The sequence below is a fragment of the Lemur catta genome, chromosome 12 (assembly GCF_020740605.2).
Source record: "Lemur catta isolate mLemCat1 chromosome 12, mLemCat1.pri, whole genome shotgun sequence".
NCBI classification, from domain to species: Eukaryota; Metazoa; Chordata; class Mammalia; order Primates; family Lemuridae; genus Lemur; species Lemur catta.
In genome coordinates, this window is record NC_059139.1 from 30,953,379 (window position 1) to 30,978,026 (window position 24,648).

General features: G+C 32.9%; 2 long non-coding RNA genes across 2 annotated transcripts in view; one reads left to right on the forward strand and one right to left on the reverse strand.

Annotated features, from left to right (window-relative positions):
* LOC123648020 overlaps positions 1–24,648 on the reverse strand; it is a 128,159-nt gene that overhangs the window by 29,937 nt on the left and 73,574 nt on the right. The gene's annotated exons all lie outside the window — the stretch shown is intronic.
* On the forward strand, positions 153–23,779 carry LOC123648021. Its single transcript, XR_006738455.1, has 3 exons — positions 153–186; positions 1,939–1,969; positions 23,488–23,779. It is a non-coding gene; the product is annotated as an uncharacterized LOC123648021 (long non-coding RNA).

A 24,648-nucleotide genomic window follows, 5' to 3' on the forward strand; every position in this document is an offset into this window, starting at 1 on the left:
CTTATTTGAAATTAATGATATATTTTATAATCAAAATTTTAAGTCTTCCTAGGTAGTTATTGACTTAGGGTAGAAATTTTAAAAATAAGATATAAAGAGGGAATGGGGCCATCAAGAATCAGTAAACTTTTTTTTTTTTTAATTTCCTTCAGAACAGTGATCTTCATTGGCCAATGGAAGAAACTGGTAAATGAATTTATTTCCATTAACAGAAAAAAAAATTCTTCCCATATCCACTTAGTAAATACTGAACAAATAATGAAATCATACTTTTTGGAAACATTGAATTTATTAGCCTACTTAGGCCTTCAAGTGCTTAGGTTCCTCTGAGTTCATGTGCTTTATCATACTATTGTCTTGTTTCATAAAGAGTTCAGCATAGGTGTGTCTCTTTCTCTAAGTCCCAGGAAGGCAGCCTTTCTGTCTTAGACAATTTTGTGCTCGAACAAAAATGTGAACAGTTACAAGAATCACACTCTCCGTGTTAGTTCCTGGGCATAGAGCCTAGTAAAAATTGGCATTTTGTCTTATGTTTTACCTAGATGAGGTAGTTGAAATGAGTTAAAAAGACTTAAAATAACAATTAACTAGAATTTTAGATTATTATATTATAACTAGTGGCATGAAACACCCAGGACTTCACACGTGTACGCGCGCGCACGCGCGCACACACACACACACACACACACACACACACACACACACACACACATGATATCAGATTTAAGGGTAGAAATAAACTCTGTTTACTCAAGAAGGACTATTGCGTTCATAAATCCAAGTGTTAAAAAGCAAATGTACCCTCAAAGCAGCTGTATGAGTTTTCTAGTATTTTTTTCTGAATTTTAGATTTATAAAAACCATGTCTCAGCTGCTACCTTTCAACAATTTTACTCTAAGGCAATAAATAATTCAATGTGCTAATTTGACAGATGACTCTCCAGGAGCCTCCTACCATTACTAGCATCATTAGGCCATAATATGCATGACGAGGACGAGCCATTCAGCAAATGTCCTTCACTTGTTTACCCCTAAAGAGCTGTACTCTGCACAATTAACTAATGAAGCATTATGGCCCCCTTTTTTTTCCTTCCCTGCTATTTCAATATATCAATGCAGAGAGTCTGAGGAAAAAAATATATTCTATTTCCTTTTGCTAAATAAGTATTTACGGGGTGGTTAAGACTGCACTGAAGCTCCCAGATGAATAAGAGGACGATAATAAGATGGTCAAAATGGATCATCATCGTCATTATTATTACTTCCTTTCCCTTTCGTGATTTGTAAAGAAAATACAAGCAATTTTGTGTTGAAATACAAAAATAAAATAAACCCCAAAACAGTGCTCAAATCTGCTTAATATTTGTTGATTCTCAAGAATTTGTACACTGCCTTTATCAAATTATTTTATCCTCACCTAAAAACGTGATCACATAAATTTTCTCAAATTCTTATTCAAGCTTAAAATTAAATTCCAGTTAAAAAATACTGAAGTAGTAGTGTGACTATGGGTTTTGGTGTGTATGGATCCACTCTTACTGCCCAAATCAACAGAGTGTGTGGCTATAGAGGGTCAAATGTAGTCACTAAGCCTATGTCTAAATAGTTCCATCCTGCAGAATTGAGTTAAACAAATAAACAAACAACAGCGGACTTGACTGCTGTTATTGTTTCACTAAACAGTTGGTTGCCAAGACATTTTGTTCCTGGAAAAGATGGCCTAAGGTGGAAATGATTTTAAGAACCTCTTTCTTGCATTTGAAGAGTGTTTTACAGGGTCTTAGTTTAAAAATCATCCCATCCTTTACCATTTCTGTCATTGTTTTGTGATTTAGAGTGTAGAAAATGAACTCTGCTCAAAGCATGTCCATTAAAAGAAAAGTGGGAGGGTGCTAGGTCTAGAGCAGTTACATTTTTCTCTTCCCAACTTTTACCCAGATCCACAGTGATGTTGATGTTATTTCAAGAAGTAATAGTCACAATCATTCTTCTTAGATGTGAAACTGTTTTTTTTTAGTTGACAAGAGTTTCAAAGATAATTATTATAATGCTTCTCTCTACACAAACAAAACAATAATAAATAATAATCACCGTGATATGAATAATAATAGAATAGCTATGATTTATCAAGTTCCAATTTAGCCTAAGCCTTTTGCATTTGTTGCATGTATGAGAAAAATATTTTTAAAATGGTGTGAAGGGCTTCTTGGTTCCTCTATGAACCTTGAGGTTACAGGACATTGTCACATTAAAAGAAAAAATAAACCATTATATTTCAAGAGTTCTGTAGATAAATTCTGGTAGATTATCAATATCAGGCCACCTCTATGGGGTTTCTCAAAATTACTACTACTATAAACTATATACTTCTACACTCTGTCCTACCTATATAATCAATCAATTCATTTCTTCTTTCACTAAAATCAATTTTAAATATGCTAAGTCAATAATGACTAAATTTAGTAAAAAAATAATTCAAACACATTTTTATATAAGTGTTTCCATTGGCCTTACTATAGCATGGTAAATTATAGATGCAGCAAAATCTGATATTTCTGATATATTGTGTTTAATAAGTTGGATATTTTTTAATTTTTAAAATATTTGCTTTTCTATCCTCATATAAAATGAAATAAAATTAGACAGACCATGTAAAACTTATTTTTCAAAATGTAGTTAAAAATGGAAAAAACTACTTGAATGCCAGGAAAAGTAGTAGTTTTTCTGCTTTTATATTGGAGACAAGGCCATGCATCATCTTTATGAAACATCTCATCCATGAAAATCTGAGGAACATTAGTAAGAAGTGGTGAAATTACCAAGGAACTACTATACTGGAGGAATTTCATAGGACTGATATATTTTTTGTAAAATTTATTTAGAAAACACAAAAATCACCTTTCTATTCAAATGCCCTCTGTTCCCATATGAAACCTTGCATACAAGGTTTACTCAAATTTGTTAAATGTGATGGGAATTATTTCACTATTTGAACTATGTACTGAACCTCTTGGTCTGCTATATGCAGAATCTATAGTTTAACTCAGATATTCTATTAACTGGGAAAGAGACCAAAATATGAAATAAGTTGTAGAATAATTAAATGCTTCATAAACATGAAATGGGCAAACTTCATTTTAAATATTTGATCATTTATCCGCAAGAGCTATCTAGCAAAAGTAATATGGATAATAATATTACTGCTTATAATAAATACAATTACCTCTACAATTTTCAAGTGTGGAATTTAAAATGTGCCAAATATCACTAATAAGCACTGAAGATCACTAGCAAATATTACATACTAAAGTTTATTTTAAAATATGGTTCCCATGACAAAAAAGCTACAAATCAATAAAGTGGTCAGTCAATAAGACTCAAAAATTGCAAGTGCTAAAACAAATGCATGTAGTTTTCATGTAGATTTGTATGTTTTCAACATTTAACCTAATTATCTCAAATTTTATTTAAGACTTCTAATGAAAGAAATGTCCTTCTTGTAAGAAAAAAATTAAAAGCTGCATGTGGTATTTTTCTAGAGCTTTGCTCATTCTTTTGTAGTAATTTCTTCTTTTTTAAGTGTGACTTTGCTAAAAATTCAATAATGTACCATTAAAAAATTATACCTATACTAAATACACCTCAGAGAAGCACACTCCCATATATATACCACTTAACTGCAGGCTCACAGTTCATGGAAGACATTTCTGTTTATTTTGATATCTTTTGTTAAAGAAATCCACAGTAACAATGATGACCAGACAAAGAGAGGAAAAAAAGCCATTCATCCATTCATGGGTAATTGAATTCCCTCATATTTCATAAACAGACTGCCTATCTGTGAGATTGTGTTTTATTTGAATAACTTTTCTTTAAAATGCTTTTCCTTATAAGATGGGGAATTACAATAATGTTTAAGAACTCAAGGTCAAAACATTTTTAAGTTAGTTTATTTGATGGACGCATTGCTGTGAGAGGAGGCACCCCCTCCCTTTTCTCTCCCTCTCTCCTACAAATTGCCTTTAGACTGGATGTTTATTGCCCAATGTAAAGAACAAAACAGGGAGGTAATTAAGCCTGGAATTGCCTGCTGGTGCTTATGACAGTCAGAGCACGGGCCTGAGCCTAGGAGTCCACCCAAATCTGCAAAGAAGGAGCTTTGGTTTTGAAACAAAGCCAAGCAGCAAGACATCATTACTGTTAATTACCTGATAAACAAAAAAGACTTGGTGTCGGTGGCAAAACACCAAACTCAGGGTGGCAGCTGATGCCATAAAAGACAGTTGGCCTTACTTTGTCTTGTTGAGCATTGTACTGGGAGATGATCCACCTCCATAAAGAGCTCAAGTAATTATACTCCAACAACTGTGTTTATACGCTCTATACTGTGTATTGTGCCTTAATAACAACAAACAACCTGTCCTCTGGAAACAGGTGGCATCTGCTAAACATCAAATAGAAAAAAAGAGACATGCTCTCAAGTAGTAATTCATTAATTTATAAGCCAAAGGACAAAGTACATGAAGGCAGGTGAAAAATATGGAAACACATTGTTTATAGGTTCCTTAATAAGTAAATACAAATTAAATAAAATGAGATATATTTTACCAAATAATTATTGGCTTTTGTGAGCTACCTTGGGATATAATAGTACAAAGAAGTATTTTAACAAGAATATATGTATATATTGCATATATGTATATATAATTTTTATTTTGTTTTCATCTTTTTCATGTCTATTTTCATGATTATGCATGAAAATCAAACAAAAAGTAGTTAAATGCAGTATGGTGGCAGACATGATAATATTAAGCCAGAGAACATTGTGTCATAGAAGCTCTATGCTGCTATAATTTAAGGACATGGAGCTGATTGAGTAAATTTGGGTGTCCTAAAAAAGGGGATGTAGAATTAATGGCATCATCAGATAGACCTGGTTTGCTCCTTGTCACCTGACCACCTGAGTGGTCATAGGTGAGTTAGACTTCTAGAACTCACTTTTTTTCATATGTGAAATAAAGTTAATAATACATTTCTCTCAGCATGTTGTTGAGGACAAAGAGAGGTAGTATAGATGCTCATTTAGCATAATGCCCAATCCATAGTAGACTCTCAATAAATCATGGTTGTGGTAGCCAATTGGAATAAAATACTCCCTTTTGAGGCAACTAGCTATTTAAGACAATTGAGCTTGAGCCCATTATCTGCAGTGAGGTATCACAAGATTGGAGGAATAGCCTCCACATGTACTTGCCGTCAAATTGGTACTAACTAACTGATCAACACTATGGTGCTCACACGGTAGTAATATTCTCCACGGACTAGGGAATCGGAGGGGGGTAAACTCATAACTAATGGTCACAGACACAGTGAACATTTAAGGGGGAAGGACATGCCTCTAAACCTCACTTGAATGAGGCAAAGACATAAAATATAACCAGAAGATATGTGCACTTCAGTGTTTATTGCAGCATTATTCACAATGGCTAAAATGTGGAATCAGCTTAAGTGTTTACCAAGGGAGGGATGGATAAAAAAGATGTAGCATACGCCACATAATGGAATATTATTTAGCCATGAAAAAGAAGGAAATTTTGTCATTTGTAGAAAGATGGATGGATCTGAAGGACATTATTTTAAGTGAAATAAACCAGGCACAGAAAGACAAAAAAAAAAAAAAAAGAAAGAAAGAAAAAGAAAAAGAAAGAAACACAGAGTGGACCAAATCATAGCTGATTTGGTAAGTATGGGCAAGCAAGCACGTTGTATTCTCCACCAATAGACACCCTATCAGGTAAGGTGCGAGCACCTAATATCTCAGAATCTTTACCATTTCAGACATTCCTCACGTAATTTATGGTATAACAAGATGGTTAAAAAGCACTGGATTTTGATTTCAGAATCACTTAGATTAAAATTAAAGCTTTGTGGTTTGCTAGAAATTGACTTAAACTTCTTAACTCACATTCTTCACCTAAAAATAATGAAATGTATAAGGCTAACCACATTAGAACATGATCTAAGTTTGAATTATGATTCCACAATTTCCTTAGTGATTTATGTCTTTGATTTAGTATTCTTATCTATACAATGGCAACAATTATTATAACTATGTTATAGGATTGGTGTGAGGACAGAGTCACTCTCTGTATAGCCCTTAGAGTAATGCCTGGCCCATAATAAGCTCTGTTATGATTTGCTTTTTTTACCTGCTACTTATGGACTTTTGAGATCCTTTTAAGTTGAGACCCTATCTACTTATGATACTAAACATTATTATTAATAATCTCTACCTGCACATGGTTACCACCACCATGCCCCAAATCCTCTGCATGCTTTTCTGAGAGACTTTAAAGTGTACATTCACATTTGCTTACAAGACAATCAGTCACCAGTATGACCACTACCATTACCACATGGCACTCTCTGTGTACTTTTCTTCCTTCTTTGGTTCACCCTATTTTATATAAAATATTAGCAAAGCCACTTAAAAGGGCTTCTCTGTTGCCACTGCTATTATAAGATCTCAAGTGTCTGTCCTTCAAGGTCACTAAAGGTTCTTGTTCTTGTAGTGGGTTACCAGCAGACATGGAGGGAAGGGATACCTCTGTAATTCTCTGTCACACTTTGTTATCTGGGCCCAGAATAATCCTCATGCCCCAAGACCCATATGGGCTTTCATGAAATCACTTGCCTAAGCCTCCAGCCCAGCCCACAGTCTGAAGGAAATCAAACTCAAGCTCATTTCTTTTCACTGCCTTAGTCTCTCCCCTCGCATGCCCTAGAGCTGTAATGACATCACGCTTAAGTAACTGGGTGAAAAATGAAAAAATTATTAATGTGTCCTCTCATGTAGACCAACAGAGTCTATTTCGTTAATTTTGTATAAATTTATGGAAGCTAATCAAACTGAACTTGCATATTTGAAGCCTCAGAGACTGATAATTGCTGAAGAACAATAGACCACTGGTTGTAAAATCCCACTCCTTTGTTACACAGTCATATTTCTTGCTTACTTTCATGATAAACAGATTAGTCTGACACAGCATTCTATTCAATATTATACTCTTGAATAGTAAACTTTTCTGAGTTTTTTATGACTGTCAATAATTTACATAAATAACAAGAGCAGTGAAGTGCACACAATGCAGTTCTAGGGTGATGAGGGCACCATTACATTTAGCTTAGTAAGTAAGCATCCTGAATAAAATCACCAGAAAAAATAAAAATAACAACACACATATTGTGCTTTATACTTTCGTGTACCTTAGCTCATGTTATTCTAAATTCAAAAGTAATAATTCTTCAACTTCAAATTTTAAATGGTATATATTCTTAAGTTATCTCTATCACTAGCTTGAGAACAACCATAAGCATTAAATAATTGGCTTAAAACATCTAAATTTCTTATCACTAACTCCTATCCACTATTCAAAGATACGGTTTTTATATGTAGATTCAATTACTCCCATAACATGCTGAAATAAAAAATTAAAAAAAATTCATCCTTCATTGTTGTCATGTTGATTAAAACCTTTATCATAGAAAGTTTTTGCTGCAGTGTGTATGTATATATATTAGATTATAATAAAACGTGCCAAACAATATTGATAAGATATTGTAAATGTAGATGTAAAAATGGTCATTATATTAGCATTTTATATACATTCATATGTAATACAAATGACCTAGATATTATAACTTGTCTTAAAATGGTAAGAGTAAAGCTGTTGTTCAAGTCATACAAGTGAATTTTCAAGTGTTAATGAAAAACTGAAAATGTTACTAAGGTGCAAAGATGCTTAAGCTGTGTGTGTGTTTGAAACAGGACAAGGGAATCTTGTAGGTTTTCCAAGCCAGTCTGTAAGACTGAGGGAGATAATTCTGAGTAATAACAGCCACCAGCTCACCAAGCCTGAGAATGCTCAGCAAGACAGAGATTATGAGTACACATTCCTTGCTTCCTGATGTCACCTTCACATATTTTCATCAGCGAAATGCAAAGTTATTGCCATTTTCTTATTTTTCTCTCACCATGCAGTTTATTAATGTTCTCCAAAATTCACTGTCTCTTCAAGGAATTTTATAGTATTTATAATAATAAAACACTTTAAACATGTGGAACACAAGCTGCACTCTTTAGAAACATTGGTATTATTTAAATCCTTATGCAGAACCCTACAATCCTTTAGATGTATTCAAAAACCAACCCCAAACTGTAATTTAAAAATAATCATTTGTGAGGATTATCATCCGAGATAAAGTTCTTCTAAATTTCAACAATTTTAATATTTTTGTTAACCTAATGTATATACTGAAGAGGGAAGACTTTTTTAGTGTTAACCAAGTTATTTATGCTGAATCATCAAATATTTACTGCTGTTTTTGTTATGTGCCTCATTCTATTTGTGTTAAATGACCTTTAGTCTCTAGTCTAAGGCAATAAAGTGAATGTTTCCTGTCCCATCGATTAGGAAAGGCCTATTTTCACACTAATAAAATCAGAAGCCCAGTTTAATAAAATACTTTTTTCTACCAGTGACCATAGGTGAACCGGAGACTTGACAATGCTGGCAAAGATCAACTTGAGAGGACGGAGGTCAGCTCTGCGGTAAATCAACTTCCAGGAACAAATCACTGGACACTATAAAAATCAAAAGTGGTTCTTTAAGAGACCAACTTGACCCTCCTTAACCAGAAAATAACATCTGACCTGGCAGTGAAATTTATCACAACATTTCAATTAAAACTTGGCAGGCACACTAGCAACATATTGTTCTTCTACAGTTGACCTTGTTTTAGGAAAACCAGAGGCAGGAGGTGGAAAATGGATATTTTTTTCTTCCTATTGCACAACAAATATGATCTGTACAACAAAATTTTCTCAGCCACATGAAGTTTTCTGGAAACTAGATTAACATGTCATGTTAATCAATATGATCAGCAAAGTTTTAGCCACAGCACTTATTAACAAAGGAAACACGTTCTTCTGCGTGCCTCCGGGTTTTCATGTGATTCATTTCTGAAGCAAACTGCATCCTTTTTATGTAGAATCTCTTGTATTTTCATATAGAAAATTAACATTCAAAGGAAATTAAAATTATATTATTAAAATATTTTAATATTAGGGATATAAGTTGAGCAATTGTTAAATAAATATAATAAACTTTCTATTGATAGCAATATATTAGTTTTCATCGCTGCTGTACCACAAACTTAGTGGCTTAAGCAACACAAATTTATTATTTTACAGCTCTGTAGGTCAGAAGTCCAACACATGTTTCACTAGGCTAAGTTCAAGTTGTCACAGGGCTGCCTTCCTTTCTGGAGGCTCTAGAGAAGAATACATTTCCTTTCCATTCCAAATTTCTGGAAGCCCCCCACGTTTCTTGGCTCAAGGCCTTCTTCCTCTATCTGCAAAGCCAGCAACATTGCATCTCCCTGACCATTCTCCCATAGCATATCTTCCTCTGACTACAAGTGGGAAAAGTTCTTCCCTTTTAAAGACTTAAATTGATTATACTGAGCCCACCAGATAATGGAGGATAATATCCCCTTTCCAAGGTATTTAATTTAATCCATTAGTAATATCCTTTTGCCATGTAAGGTAACATATTGGAAGGTTCCAGGGATTAAGATGTGGATATCTTTTGTTGAGGGTTTCAGGGAGGAGAGACATTATTCTTTCTACCTCAGGTTACATATTCTTCTTAATCTTTCATGTTTAGCTACGTGGTGAAAATGAAAATGTAATTTGAAGAGAATAGAGAAAAAATGAGATTATATATTAGTGTATCATAAGTATCTAAAATATCATTAAAATAAATAAATAGCTAAAAATATATGTTCATTCAAAATGTACAAAACTTGTCAAAGACCTCAAAAAAATAAACCTTCAATAAGCTCCATAGGACATAGTTTGATGTCACAGTGCACTGATACAAAACTTTTAGCAATAACTCATTTTTCCTGATAGCAGAAATAAAAGTAATAATAGCAACTGTGTCACATAATTTTGTGTATGTTCAAATCTATAAACATTTCAAATATAAAATAATAATATAACTCCAAATTACGTTTTAAAATACTCTGTAGTAGGAATGACAATAACGGCCTGGCCCTACTTTGAAAATCTCCAAGTTTCACAACCTTTGGTGTTAAGGTATTTTTCTCTTGGTATGTTACCAAATCATCACAAAGCAGTGCAAATAAAATACATCAGATGTGGAGACAAGGGAGCATATGAGGTGTCTGATTCTTCTTTTGTTCCTTGTGAAGCAGAGCCTAAAATTAAGTGGTCAGTGCAAACTGCTGGACTGAAGAGCTCTACAGGTCAGAAAGGAAGGAACAAATGGATCTTTGTCCTTTGTACCTTTAGGTTGGAAAAGGAACAATGTCAGCACTCAAGGGGCTTCCTGCTACCTTATAAATTCTTCTTATATCATTGATAGGTTTTTTTCATGCTTGACTTCTCATTGCACTCATGGAGGGCCTGCCATGGCCTACCATAGTTTTGACATATATTTTGAAAATTTTTGAACCTTAATATAGCCTTTTGGTACCTAGAGGGTACAATTTATTTTAGAGTGTTTTAATATATTCTAACAAAAGCTTTCTTAGTGGGAATAGTAAATCCTTCTCCCAAAGATACTCCTTTTTTCAAAAGGAACAACTTCCAATTTGTGGAGACATGGCAAAATGAATTATTTAGTATATATTCATCTATGGTGGTTGTATTAGTCAGGGTTTTTTAGAGAGACAGAACAAACAGTAGTATTTATAGAAAGACAGGTATAAGAGAGGAGATTTATTAGGGGAATTGGCTCACATGATTATGGTGGAGGCTGAGAAACAGGGAGGCCAGTAGCACGGCTCAGTCCAAGCTCAAAGGCTTCCGAACCAGGGAATGAACGCATGATGTAACTCTCATTCTGAGGCTGAAGACCCAAGAAGCCAGGGGGTTGCTTGTGTAAGTACCAGAGTTCAAAGGCCAGGGAACCTGGCATTCTGTTGTCAAAGGGCAGGAAAAGAAGGGTGTTCCAGCTCCAGAGGAGAGACAGACTGAGTGATTTTGCCTATTTTCTGCCTTTTTGGTCTATCTGGGTCCTCACTGATTATGTTGGCCACCCACATTGGATGAGGGCAGATTTTCCTTACTCAGTCCACTGATTCAAATGTCAGTCTCTTCTGGAAAAACCCTCATGGACGTACCCAGAAGTAATGCTTTACTAGCTTAATCTAGTCAAGTTGACACTTAAAATTAACCATCACAATGGTACATGAGTTCTATAGAAAATGGAAAACACAAAAATTTCTCCTGCTTTGTATTCATCAATATGTTGCACAGATAATAATGCAACCAACTTTGACTTAAAATGGTTTGGCTGCATTGGGAAACCAGCGTTATTGTAATCATTACAGAGCAGAGCAGCAAGTGCAGGGCTTTCCTGCAGGGTCACAGGTAAAGAGCAATTTGAGGTCTGTAGTGTTGAGAAGGGAGATGAAATTGGAAATGGGGTAAAAATACTCACAGAAATATTGAAATGTCTCCATAGTGTGGAAAATGCATTGCAGGGCAAGAATCAATCATCCTAATGTCAAAATCAATCACAACTTGTAAAAGCAAAGATCAGAAGACTACAGATTTCACTGGAGTAAATTTACAATCCAATAATTTTAGCATTAGACAGTTCATCATTTCTATGTAAAGATAACAAATATTTTGTACTATTCAAGTACAGAAAAGTATAGTACCCATACAGTCTTCCTGAAACAATCTAGTAACAAAATGTAGAAAGCGAATAAAAAAAAAAATGCATGTAGATCATTGAAACACAGTAATAATTCGATACTTTAGTAGAGCTTTCTGTTATTGACAGATCAAGTAATAAAACCATGAATAAAATTATGATAGATTTAATTAACTTAATTAACATGCTGATATTTTAGGTGTATAACTTGAATAAAGTTCCTTTCAAGCAGAAAGTGTAATTTTCTGCCAACACTCATTGTACATTTATAGAAATTGGGTATGTAATATGCCACAAGGAAAATCAAATAGCAAAATTTACAAGATACTTATTTGAACATTAGTAATATAGAATTAAGAATTAATAAGAAAATATGAACAAAAATGTTGTTACATAATTTAAAGAAGAAACCTCATAGTTTGCTTTCAAAAGTTTTCTTCAAATACAAAATACATGTACAAACTAATAAGAGCACATAAAATCTATGAACAAGATATAAAGATGTTATGACACAAATGTGATTTTTTTGTTAAGTAATCATAACTGGAAAAAAGAATAAACACTCATCTAAAGAATTTAGAAAAGGAACAACATAACCTCAACAAAGCAGGAGAACAAATTTATAAATTAAAAAACAGATTAAGACAATGCTACAGAATTGATAAATGCATTGTTGATATGATTTTTGGTATAGACAAAACATTGTGAAAGACAAAATATGAATATAATCAAGAAGCATACACAAAAAAGAGAAACATTATAATTTAAAAATAGAATATATTTAAAACATGGAGATTAAAGGAATATACTTAAAATATAAAGATCTTTTTATTTCAAGAGGTGAATGTAATTTATATATTTTATAGTATTTTATTATATTATGCTCATCTTAATGTTTGATAAAAATAAAATTATTTTATTTTTGTTTGAAATGTTTCATTTTTTTCTTTATATGCTTATTATAAAACCTTTGTTCTATCATTAGTATATATTTTTTTCCTATTTAAACTTTTTTATTCAAAATTAAAACACAAACACACATATGAGGCTAGGCCTACACAAGGTCTGGATCATCAGAACATAACCAGGCAATAGGAATTTTTTGGCTCCATTATAATCTTATGGGACCACCATTGCATATGCAGTCTGCTATTGACCAAAACATTGTTACGTGGTGCATGGTTGTATTAGACAGGTATGCCTTCTACCACAACTGTAATTAAATGATTTTCAAAAAGTTCTAGCCACTGAATATATGAAAAAAAAGTATCTCTTAAAAAAATCCATTTACAAATATTACTTGTTTCATTTCAGAATATTATCTATTTTATTATAACCAAGGCAGTCAACTTAAAATTTAAAAGAAATATTAAGAATCCTCAGCAAGATGACTAGTTATAAAATTAATATCCAAAGTGAAATAGTCCATAGAAAATTCTATTAATAACCTGTAGAAAATTAAACATTCTGTTAATAACTTGTAGAAAATTAAAATGAATAAACTTGCATTCACCGTAGCAACCAAAAATATAAACTTTGAGGAATAACCTTAATGGCAGATGTATGTAAATAAAATTTATTTTTTTTAAATTTTTTTTATTCTCCCCTCCCCCTTCGTAAATAAAATTTAAAAATGTTGAATGATGTATATAAAAAATGCATGTTTTCTCATCTGTGAATTTAAAAGGCTACCTCTCTAAAAATAAATGTACACATGAAGTGCAATACAAAGAAATGCAGAGACATATACACAGATATTTTGACAATTTTTTCTTAGGTTCAAATGAAATATGGAAAAGGAAGAATAATCAGGAATATTTTGACAAAAATGTTACTAAAAAGCGACATCCATTTTCAGATTTTAAGATGTATTATATAAATAAAATTATTAAAGAAATATACCACTGTACACTAAAGAAATAAAAATAGTCATCCAGAACAATGAAACAAAATTGAAAGCTTAGAAGCATACTTACAAATATTTAAATATTTTGTAAATGAAATTGTTATCATGTTAAATCATTGATATGTTTAGCCAAAAAATTCCTGGTAATAGAAAATGAAGAGTTAGGGGTAAAAAAAGAATGGTTAAAAATTAAATCAAACAAACAAAAATACCCTAAAACCATATAGATGAATGTTTATGTAATTTCACAATATGATCAATTATTTTCAAAAGCAGAGATAGCACTTAAGCTAACAAGAAATTATAGATAGGTTAATATTTTATACATAAAGAGATCTCCGGAGCAAATAAAATGTGGACATTACAGGAAAAGTTGAGCAAATGAGATAAACATCTAAGTCATAATATTTGAAACACTTAGGGCCAGTTAAACTATAAAGAATTTAAACCTCTTATTAATAAATTTTTAATCAAATGTAAGATACTATTTTTATCCAACAAAATGCTGAATTTGATAATTAAATACATTAGAGTTAAACAGCATATTATAATTGGGCTTAAATCTTAGCTTTACTTTCCTAATTTTATGATTTTGAGTAAATTATTTTCACTCTCCAGGTTTTTGTTTCCTCATCTGGAATGTTACAAGTGTTGATGTAGCTATACTTTTACAGGATTGTCATGAAGATAAGATGTTTTTGTGCCTATAAAACATTTGGTTCAATGCATGGTATTTAGAAAACACTCAAAATTACTAGATTTAACCTAAATGCCAAAACATAGAGGAAATATTATGTAAACTAGTTCACTTTTGTAATAGAATAGAATGCAAATTTTTTTTTTTTTTTTTTTTTTTTTTGAGACAGAGTCTTGCTCTTTTGCCCTGGCTAGAGTGCCGTGGATTCAGCCTAGCTCACAGCAACCTCAAACTCCTGGGCTTAAGCAATCCTTCTGCCTCAGCCTCCCGAGTACCTGGGACTACAGGCATGCGCCACCATGCCCAGCTAATTTTTTTTTTCCTATATATATTTTTAGCTGTCCAAATCATTTCTTTCTATTTTTAGTAGAGATGGGGTCTTGCTCTTGCCCAGGCTGGTCTCGAACTCCTGAGCTCAAACAATCTGTCCACCTCGGCCTCCCAGAGTGCTAGGATTACAGGCATGAGCCATCGCGCCAGGCCATAGAATGCAAATTTTAAAAAATCACGTTGGCTTGGGTGAAATTCATTTTCTATTGACAAGCAAAAAATGTTCAAATACTAAACATAGACTTTTATTTTGAGCTATGACAGTAACTAGTATGGGACTACCTCTCTCACTGAAAAGTATAAAACTAATTAAATATATGAGGCATCTACTTCAAGATATTGGACAACAAATAGAGCAAGACTATGGTCCCCAAGAGAAACTTATTATTTGATCCTATTATCATCCAGACTTCTCTAGGCAATAATTTTCTGACCATGTCACAAGAAACTAGGGTCTAAGCATAACCCAACAAAGTTTGGAGTGTCTTAAGAGGTCAGGAAGGGTTCCAGATGGTAGAGGTCTGTGTAGAGAGAGACATCAGAAAGCTGTAAGATTTTTCTGTGCCTTTTGGCTAAAAGAGCAAAGCTACATTAGACTTGACAAAAGGTGGCTGCTATGAGCTTGAGAATAGAACAGCACAGAGGCAGTATAGGCTAAACAGTGCTGAAGGACTTTGCAGGTCAGGCATTTGTAGAGCAAAGAGACACTGTTAACAGACTACTACACTGTGAACAATCTGATCATCCAGCTTATAAACTAGAAGAGCTATGAATTCACAATAAGGACAATGTCTTCAAGTAAGGCCTGCTCTACTTCCTCTCTAAGAAAGTCTAAAATCAAATCCTGGAAACATCTTCAGGAGAGAGATTTGGGAGGTCTAGTCTAACTAAGAAGGGTTTGAGAAAATTTAGATTTCTGCAGAACTGCCCCCAAAAAGCATAACTAAGCGCCAAAAAATTCAATATGATCAGCCAGTTGTTAGAAGTGCCATCAAAACAAACAAACACAAAAATGAGAAGAAAGTAGAATAAGAATCTCGAAACATTTCATCAACAAAGTATAATGCAAAATCTGTGACACTTGCAAAGAAACAAAAAAATGTGACCTAGAGTCAAGAACAAAACCTCCATAGCAATATTCAATAGCAATCAACACTGAAATGACCCAGATGTTGGAATCAGCAGGAAACATCTTTAAAGAAGTTATTATAAATATGTTTAAGGAACTAAGGAATAAAGTATTCAGTAAACTAAAGCAAAACATGGTCTTCATGAGGGAACAGATAGGGAATATGTACCAGGAAATATAAACACAAGACTCAAAACAAAATTCCAGAACTGAAAATTATAAGAACAGAAATGAAAAAAAAAAAAAAAACCACTGAAAATGATTAACAGAAGATTGGAGACAGCAGATAGAAGAGTCACTAACTTCACATAAATTCAATAGAAATATTCCAATCTGAAAAACAGATAAAAGAGATTAAAAAAAATGAACAGATACTTCAGTTACAAAAACAAATGGTCAAAATGCTAGTAAAAAAAAAGCCTCAGATGAAGAAAAGAGTGAAAAAATGGAGCCAAAATTGTTTGAATAAATAATGACCACAATTTTCACAAATTTGATGAAAATATTTACTTCCGGATTCAAGATGTCAGCAAACCCCAAAACATTAAGTACAAAGAAAACCATACTTAGGCAGTTCTTAGTCAATCTTTGTGCTGAAAACCAATGCCAAAAAAGTCACCTAAATTTTATAACTAGAGAAAATATTCTTCAAAAATGAGGCTAAAATGAAAACATTTTTGGATGAACAAATGTCAACAGAGAATTTGTTGTCATCTGACCTCCACTAAATTTATTATTAATACATTTGGACGATAGGCAATGTTGGTAGGCAGTGAGAATTGGGAAGCATAAAGTAGGCAGTAAGAAGTGTTGAAAGTGAAGTGTAAAGGAAGACAAGATTGACTGTATGTTAAATTTTTTGAAGTTGGAGATGCATGTGATTAGCCCTATGGAAACAATTGAAAATAATATTTTTAAAAATGTGTAGTTGAGAAGAAAATGGAAGAAAAAAATCAAACAGTAAAAAAGCAACCTGTTTTGCTCAAAAGAAGGCAAAAAGAAGTAGCACAGTCACAAAAAGAAAAATTAAAATTAAACCTAGCATAAGCAGAAGGAAAGAAATAATAGTTATCAGAGCAGAAACCAGTGAAATAGAAAATAGGTCAAGAATAAAATTAATGAAGCAAAAGCTGTTTTGGAAAAGATTAGCAAAATTGATAAAGACTCTAGCAAGGCTAATCAAGAGAAAAAAGAGAGAAAATACAAATTACCTATATCCAGAATAAATGAGAAAATATCATTCTAGATCTCATAGACATGAAGAGGATAATGAGAAAATATTATAAACAGTTTTTTGCAAACAAAAATGAAAAGGTCAAAGTCACTTAAAAATATAATTGTCCAAAGGTGACTAAAGAAAAACTGAAATTTATCTAAATCTGTATTTATTAAAGGAAAAAAGTCTCCCCTTAAGTAAAATGCTAGGACAAGAAGATTTCACCAGAGAATTCTATAAATAAGGAAGAAATATTAAAATCAAAATCAATATTCATTTTTTGATTCTACCATATTCTTGATAACAAAATCTAGCAAAGCTAATACAAGAAAAAATATAGAGACTAATATCTCTAATGAACCTGGAAATGAAGGCTTCAATGAAATATTAGCAAATTGAATCCAGCAATAGATGGTTTTGCTAGCTTTGGGGGGATTATTTTTTTTTTAAATTCTCTATTGAATCTGTATATGTTAGATAAAAAACTTATAAATAGATTGAACATACCAAATATTAACACATTTAAAGGAATTACATCACAGAAAATTAGATAAAAATAGAATGAAGAAAAATTTCAATTGTTTGGTAGACTGCATAGTATAAAGAAAAATTTGCTTGGAAAATCATTTGGAATTTCTGAAGGCACTACAGGGTTTTTCTTGTAGCTTATTGAGGTAAGTTATTAATGAAGTTTGAAAAAGATGTTTACTATAAAAATGGACTGGTAGAAGAATATGAAAGTACATTTACAGAAATAAATAGCACTTCTTGATGATTCATTGACTTCTGGATATTGACCATGGAGAGTAATTTAAAATAATCTGAGTTTGCAAGTATTACTACAAGAAGAAGAATAATACCATAACAACTATAGGAAAAGTGGTCTGATGTTATGGCTAGTTGTGTGGGTAATGACTATCAGCTACCAGACTGAGAATTATATTAACATAAAATGGATTTTTAATAAATACCTATTTAATATGTGCTGAAATAGAGTAGGAAAATAAAGCTCGCATAGCAGTGTCTAAAACTGTGACTAAGAGACATACGGACTTGCTCATGGTCACTAGATAGTGAGTTTATGTTAATACGTGCTAATATGCTTTTATATAATAATCTTCTACAATGTAATATTCATGAGGGCAAGGACTTTGCCTTATTCACCTAGTAACTATCAGTAGAAGAATATGTGGAGTTTGGGCACCTGCAAGATATGCATTATGGTAATGTATATTATGATAATATATATTGACATAACACTAGCGAACTCCCATCAAACAATCACCAATTTATATGCTTCTGATAAAAGCAAAACACCACACACCACACATATTAAATATTATAATTATATTAAAACAATAATAAAGTATAATAATACATTGGAAAATATCAGTTGTTGAGGTTGTTAAGGCACAATGATTACTCTTAAGAAATAAGAGCATACAGGGAATTTCATTTTACCCTAGTGTCATACCTCCCTGCTCTTACCCCCTGCACTATTCCTGCACTCTCCACTTCTCCTCACTTTATCCTCATCCCTAGAGGTCCAAAGAAGAATAGAGCTTGTAGGGATTTAAGCCTAGATAGCAATCACCTTCCCGGTTGGAAGCAGAGTTGGCTTTTCTTTTCCATTTCTATAGAGCATTTACTTTTATTTCGTATTTAAAGAGAAATTCTGTCTTTATATGTCACATTAACCTTCTAGTGTACATAGAGGTAAATCTCTAAAAAATTAAATGATTCTTCATAGAATGTGGGAGGGTTTTAAAATCTTCAATTGCTCTATTATATCTCTCAATGTCAGTTTTCCAGGAGATGTTCACTCAATTTTCTACATATACATAGCATCAACACAGTGTCAAAGAGTGTCTTTGTCACAGCTGGTGTCCCATAGAGCTATTAATTTCTTTTTAAATCATTTTCCCTTTGTCATATAAGCAGATTACAAATAAATGTATTGACAAATTATTTTCATTATTTTAATATGCTACCAATGTTCATAATATGGGCTATGATCCAGCATGTTCTCCTTTGATAAACCAGCTAGACAGATGATTTATAATTCTTTTGGATGAAAAAAATCTAAGAAATATTTAAAAATCATGAACACCCATTTCAGGATTGATACTGCATAAGGTTACTCTAATTTTCATGTGAAGTCCAAGTGTTGTAACAATTATGGCTCATTATGTTGTCAAAGAGAGACCTGTATTCAGTAACTATTTCCAACTCAAGACAGACTGTGTTATTGCCAACAGGCTTTTCAATAACCTGTGACAATCCAGCCTGCAGAGGTTAGAATTTAGCCACGACACTGTCATCATTTTGTCTCAGTTCCTAAATTATCCAGAGATAATTTTTTTTTGCAGAGATCACAGATAAATCCCTCATTCTTGTTCATTCTTGAAGGGTTCTTCCTCTTAGTTCTTAGCGTAATAAACATGATTTTCTAATGATTATATTCTTCACATTACTTGTGGCTTTCATCTAGCAAAGTGTATGAAGGCAATCCAAAAGGAGAAGGAAAAAGACAAACCAAATGGAATATGCTGCTTTTAACTTAGCTTCTATGGAGGGAGCAATAGGTCTTTCATTTAAGGTGTCTCATTCACCTCCTTAGCTGTGCACCTTGTCCTTTTACGGACATCTCGTATGACCTTGTTTATGGAGGGTTATTCTGGAGCCTGCTCCTTTTTAAGATTATGCTCAGGCAGACAACAGAGAATATCTGCATGACAATCACTGATTCTTATGCTTCTAATAAAAGCATAATAAACATCCTGGTTTAGAAATACAAATGAAATGGTTGGATGATAAACAGTATTTCTGATCTGAAACACAAGAATTTAAATATAAGATTTCAATTTAAGCTCACAAGCAAAATTTCTTTGTTTAAAACTGTATTCCTTTCTCTAATTTAAAGATGAAATGCTGTAAAGGTTTAAAATCAATGATTTATCTTTGGATGTAGAGAAGTTTTTTAAAAAAGCAATCGGAAAGTGTTTCAATTACTTGGATTACAATACAGTATACTTGCTCTGAATCCTAAAAAGGGCACTCAAAGAAAAAAGAATAAGAATGATGGTTTCCCTTCATTTACTTCTGTTCTGTGATACAAATATTTTATGTTTTGGGATCTAAAAAGGACTCCTGAGATGGGTTCCTTGAGATGTGAGAAAATGTATACAAAGATAACTACAGACCTTCAAATGAAATAAGGCACAAAATCACCATCCTTATCATCAGAACTGTAATCACATTGGTTTTATGATAATAAATATGACAGTGGTGATGTTAATAAGGCAGGGATAGGAGATGGAGAAGCAGCAACTGCACTGTGAACATTATTTTATAACTTGATAATCTCATTTTTGTATCTGCTATGAACTCCTCAGTGGAAATGTAGGGGGAACAAACTTTTCACTGAAATTTGTCTTGTTTGAATAGTCATAGCAACTATTGCATGAACATATGCATATACATGTACATCCAGTTAGTGAACTATATATGTGTATATGCACCTAAATACACACATATACATATGCTTACAACATACCCACATATATATTTAATCCATTTAGATTTAGGCTCAAAAATAGTGCTTTTGTTTAAAAAAGGCTAAGATCAATTCGGGGATAAAAGAGGTTATGAGTTTGATTTGTTACATATCGCATGCACCATGAAATAAATAGAGCAGATGCCACGCTAATCCTCTGATGGCAAAGACTGATACTCTGATCATGCAGAATTTGCTTTTTCTTTGCTTCAGGAGTTCACATTGTTGTTTACTAATCAAAATGAGGAGGAATGTTGGGGTAATTAAAGTTAATTTACTGGCTCATAAACTTAAACACATTTGATGATGTGTAAGGCCCTGGCCAGCACAATAACAAAGTCAGAAATTATTCTAGGCAAAAAACACTTTTCATATTTGTAAGTGACTATGATAAACATGATCAATAAAACAACCTTATAAATATAACTCATTAAAAATTTATATATTTAGTTTTCTGTATAATGTATTACTATTATACTTGGCTATATCTCCTGAATATAGTCGTATCGTGTTCTTACTTCAAAAATATCATTAGAACATAACCCTTTGTATAAAATGAGTCTAAAAAAAATACCAAGTCCTATGTCTATGATCTAAACTTTCAATCTTAATAATTCACATGTTGCCATTAGGTTTTGATCCATATTAAATGTCAATGTGCTTAGGAGAGATGATTCTTACAAGTCATTCAAACTTAACATGAATACGTTTATCATGCTCTGTCCCAAGAACCTAAAATAAGGAGACAGGAGAGCAAGAGCACACCATAAGGCGTAATTCCACAAGAATTAAGAGGCCACCATAGGGGAGGGGAGCAGAAATTAGAAACTAACTTTCTCTATTTCACAATTTTTACTGTTATTTATTCTACGCCGCAACTCAAGGAAGGCCACTGCCTGACTCTTTAAACTAGACAAACCAGCATTATGTTCTGAGGCATGCAGACAATATTGACAATGTCTGGTTGACACTTTGGTGCCTTTCTTTGACATTTGTCTCTGTTCGGCTTGGGAAAGGCATCATTATCTTCAATGTTCTCTCCCAGTCTCAACCCCTACCCTCCATTCTATAAATCTTGGTAAAATAAAAAGGTTTTTTTTTACCTGATCTTTTCTTGAGTCTGGACTCTTTAAGAATAGTACATACAAGTGAAAGGCCTATACTTGCGATGCAGTTTGGTTTATGGTGTTATTTATTTATTTATTCATTTGCCAGATAATGGAGGAATAACTGGTGGAGCTGAGGTCAAATAGAAATATACCATAAGATGTGCAATTTTAGAGCAAGAGACAGCTCCACAGACATGGGTTGACTGTCACTGACTATGGAACTGTCATCCCCATCATGCTTAGGCATACTAAATGGCACGACTCTTTAGCAGGGCATGTCAATTCAGTGAAAAATGATAAAGACTAAGCTACATGCATGCTAATCTGGAAAGTATTAGGAAACTGCTTTGCAGCCTGTGATTCTAGTTTGAGAAATGACAATGTTCAGTTTGTTGTCATAACAAAAGGAGAGGGAGAATTGTTTACAAAATTGTAGGCCTTAGATGGAAATATCTGACTTTTTATTCTTTATTATTAAGTAGGAATCAAAAACAGTAGGATTTAAGAATACAGACATGCAAATTTCATCCAGAGTTGCAATAAAAATGGATACTAAGAATATACCTTAAAGATATATATGCAGTCTAGAATTCAAGATATCAAGAAAAACAAGATTCCCAAATCAGGGCTGTATTAAAATAGGCAACAAACAATAGAAGTCAGCAATAGCAAAGCAAATGTGAAAGAACAAACATAAAAAGATAGTGATTCTCCTTGCTTTTTAAAAATAAAGACCATTTCTTTCTTTCAAGAAAGAAATTAAATATTTTTAAAGCCATAACTGATATTGACATTTTTTAATTTGTGAAGTTTAGTTAATATAAACAGTTGCTCTTAGGAACTTCATAGTCCAATTATAGCACAGACTGATTTATAACATTGTCTTATTCATACAGGTAAATGTTCAAAATAAATTCAGAGACAAAAATCTAACAGCCCTGAGAGATGGAATTGGAACACAGATTCTGTGATGCAAGACTAATGGGAAAAATACTGTGCTTCTCTCATACTGGGGCAGAGCTGCTTAGTGGGGTCATATAAATGTAAAGACTTTGGCAAACCAACCAAATATATTTTTTACTTAAAGTTATACATTTTATTATTAATTCTCAAGAAATTAGTATAGTTGACTGCAGGTTGTATACAATGGCTTTTGATAGGTCACATTTTTCCTGGAAGATACATTATTTACCCTTAATGATTTTGATTTAACTCATTGTGTAAGGAAATAGCCAATTAAAAACTGCTATATTATTTTTTAATTAGCATCTTTTGATTCTTAGATTTTGAGCCAGGTCTTGGACAACAAATCATGTGACTCTGATCAAAATCTTTGGAAAATGTAATGTTTTAAGGACATGTTTAATTGAATCACAGTTTGAAGTGGTAGCAAAGTGAGTTTGCCCTTTGTAATAAAGTACCTAGGAATCCTGATCTATATTCCTGATTGCTATTGATTTTTCTAGATTTCATTATAAAATCAATAACTGTTGCACAGGGTAAAATAGTTTACAAGGGTTGCAACATACTGTGGACTTCTGAAAACATAGTGAGCTCGGTGAAGCCACCCAGGCAGCCAATTAGGAGAAAACATCTATTAGGTAAAAACAGGGCAGTCCCATTGACTGCTATTGATTTTCTTAGCCCTGTGAAAAGACAATCAATTAGATAAAGAAGGCTAATGTTACAGCTGCAATTTAATAACCTCTAAAAAAAGAAGGAGGGCTATTGATTCCTGACATGGAATGTTGAAGCTTATTGAAATACACTGAACTTCACCTGTCTTTTAATCAGGCCTGTGGAGCAGAGCGGAAGCCTGCCATTCTAGCCTTGTGGTATAGAATCCCAATTATTAAAGTGCTTTGGTGATGCCAGACCTAAGAGATGCAAATGAAACAGAACTTTAGAAGAAACACAAGCCTAGATTGAATACTAAATCATGGAAGCTATTGACAGAAACTGTCTTGGTGAAGGTTGTTTCTTTCTCCATACAGAGCTCACCAGAGTACCACCTGTCATTTTCAAAAGCAAAGTCAGTTTTGCCAACCAGCCGTGAATGACAAATAAAGCTTTATATGAAACACAAGGGCATATTATGTGCTATTGTGAGTTCTGCTAAGTGCTAATTTATCTGGCTTGTTCTCTTCAGCAAACACAGGCACAGACACATGAAATAATCTACCTAATTATGTAGCTATTTAGGAGAAAAACAAAGCAAGGTGGTTTTGTGTGTTGCAGAAGGTACATGATACAAGAAAGGTTTTCACAAAACCTAACATAGCTAATGAAAATAAATGAAATGCTGTAAGCTGTAACAATTTTAGAACAAATAAACTTTTGGTAGTTTTGGATTTAGGGAGTCCCAGCTGCTTTTCATAAATAGATGAGTACTTTCATTCATTTTTTTTATAGTCTCTAATTGGAAATGGCTAATAGGCCTTGTCCCTTTCAAATATAAAATCTGGGCTAAAATACCTCATATAGATATTTCTTTATGCTTTTCTTTTCTATTGCATGTATTTGATCCTTTTTCCCTCATTATATATATGCCTTTTTACCAGCAGACAGCTGCTATTCACAATAATTGCTAGGGCAGTCAATTATACTTTAAATAGACCTACTTGAGGACAAATGGTGGTCTAAATTGTACTAAAGACATACCATACACAAAGACTATGCCATTTCTAGTATCTGAAATATTCTAAATATTCCTGAGTAGCAGTATAGTTTATATACCTTACTCCAGCGTGTCAAAGGCTTTCTCCAAAATATTTCCAGAATACAAATAAATTATTCTGTGAGTCATTACTTAATTTACTAAGTTTCTATTTATAAACAGAAGAGTATATTGTGCTAATTCTTCCACATGTACTTAGATAGCATAAATGGGCATTGCAGGGAATCTATTATGTTGATAGTATTTTCTTTTTTTATATAAAATCATGTGTATTCAGT